We start from the raw sequence: 2,633 nt of genomic DNA on the forward strand, positions 1-2,633 counted from the left end.
ATTTGGTATCAGAACTCAGGTATTAGATTAATTCTTATTAATCTATATTTGTTCTTCTTTTATCATTAAAAAAAGAGAGTCCAGTGTCTGTCATGTCTTTCTTTAAATTCTTGTGTTCTTTTTTTGTTTGTGTTTTATTATTATTTAAAAAAATAAAAAAAATATCAGTGTAAAAAAAAAGAAAAAAAAATACAAAAAGAAGAAAAAAAAGTATCTTCCTGTAATTATTGTTCTTTTCATATACTATTTTTTTCTACCTACAAGATTCGAGGACGAATCTTTTTGAAGAGGAGGAGAATGATACGTGCTTCAAATGTTCGAAATATGAAGAGTTCAAGTATTATTTAGAATATATTAGTTTACATTTTTAGAATATTTTAATTTAATTTGATGTATTCTGATTTTGTTTATTTAATTACTAGATTGAGCCTTATGTTTATGGGTTTTAGGGTTTTCTTTGTTTGAACTTAATAAGAGGTTATAAATACCTCCTTAGTTATTGTAGTCGTAGCATAGAATGATTTAGAGGTTTAAAAACCCTTTTTTTGGTTTCGTAATAAAACCATGGTGTGGACAATTGAGGTTGAGGAGTCCCTCTTTTGTTGCATCGGAGAATTGAATAGAAATAAAAGATAAACAAGAAAATAAAGATTCAAACTGAATAAAAAAAAGATACATTGAAATTGAAATAGAAACAAAAAGGATATATTGAAATTGAGTACAAAGAGAATCACTCTATTTTCTACCCAATTTTTTGGCACAACAAAAAAGGGACTCCTCAACCTAACTTGTCAATGCCATAGTTTGGAAATTGAATTGAAGGGACTCCTCAACCTTCTACTCAATTCCCCGATGTAACAAGAGAGGGACTCCTCAACCTCAATTGTCCACACCATGGTTTCATTACGAAACCAAAAAAGGGGTTTTTAAACCTCTAAATCATTCTATGCTACGACTACAATAACTAAAGAGGTATTTATAACCTCTTATTAGGTTCAAACAAAGAAAATCCTAAAGCCCATAAACATAAGACCCAATCTAGTAATTAAATAAACAAAATCAAAATACATCAAATTAAATTAAAATATTTTAAAAATGTAAACTAATATCTTCTAAATAATACTTGAACTCTTCATATCTCGAACATTTGAAGCATGTATCAAATGGTATTATAGTCATGATTTTTGAATGATCATAATCAAATTAATGAAAGGCATATATTACAAAGAAACAAGTGCAAGTAAATGTCTTAACAGAAACAAAAATTAATGATTTTTTTTTGTATTTCCATTGATTGATATTAAATGCCTTAAAGAAAACAAAGAATCAAGTATAATTAACTCAATTAATGTATATTATCATTACCGTCCATTCTTATTATTATTATTAATATTTAATGTATTCTTAAATATAAAAATTAAATTATTAAAAGAATATTAAGTATTGATTACAAGAGTGTCTAATAATAAGAAATATGATATTATAATTAATATTATTAATAAGTAAAGTTGATAAGAATATGATAAGTGGAATAATAAGAGAGTGAGATAAAAAATAAAACTGTTATTAAGTGATATAAATAAAATAAATTATAGAAATTTTTGACTAATTATCACCGAAAATTTCTTATTACCAAACTTTTTCCTAATATATTAAGTCAACAATGTTATCATCAATAACAGAATTCTTAGATTCGGAAACATAATGCGCAACGCTTTGAACAAAGAAACAATAAACAAGGCTTAAAGCGATGAGATTACTAGGATAGTGCGGTACAAGGTTTCAATTAAATTTCCAGACACATATATTAGCTAAGTTGTGGCATAAACATTTTCTATCTGATAAGTTTAATTTAAGATTTAATTTAAAGAAGTTTCTAGTTCGCCTTTTTCTTTTAAAACTCTCTTGGTATTTCTTATTTTTATTTTCTCTTTACCTTTGTCATTCATTTTCGCTTAACGGCTTAACAACATACTGAAGACAGCCCAATGACGATAGGAAACCCAGTTGGGATGATTAAATCAAGATGCAGTCCAACCAACTTAAATTGATCTAGTAATTAACTCACTAATTTATTTTAATAAATGTCAAAAGTTATTTATATGTAGTAATTTATTGGTAATGACAAATTTTTAAATATAATTAAAATATGATTATTTTCTTTAAATGATGGTGGTGATTCTCTAAAAAAAGTTGTCTACTTTAAAAAAATTATTTGATTATGTAATAATTTGGATCTCAATATCAACTCAGATAATATCTAGTATAATCGAGTCATAGAAAGACATTTGTAATTACAGATTAAGGAGCAATAGGTGCGAGAAAATGATTAATGGTCCATCTATGAAACTAGAAAATAGTAGTCATAGATTTTTGAAGAATAATTAGCTACAATGTGGGTAGTTTAAAAGCCTCATTTCCAAGGCTTTTTTTTCTTTTGTAAATCAGAAAGAATCTGTTATAAGGAGATGTGATTTTTAGAGTAGGTTAAAGTGGGTGTAGAACTTTGGGTAGAAACAAAAGTTATTCGAATAGGAGATGGAATATTTAAATAAACTTTATGGTACCTTACAGTTAGCCAAATTGACAAGAGACAGTTAACCAAATTGACAAGATACAGAGAGAACACCTTT

Source organism: Arachis ipaensis, chromosome B06 (genome assembly GCF_000816755.2).
Source record: "Arachis ipaensis cultivar K30076 chromosome B06, Araip1.1, whole genome shotgun sequence".
Classification (NCBI taxonomy): Eukaryota; Viridiplantae; Streptophyta; class Magnoliopsida; order Fabales; family Fabaceae; genus Arachis; species Arachis ipaensis.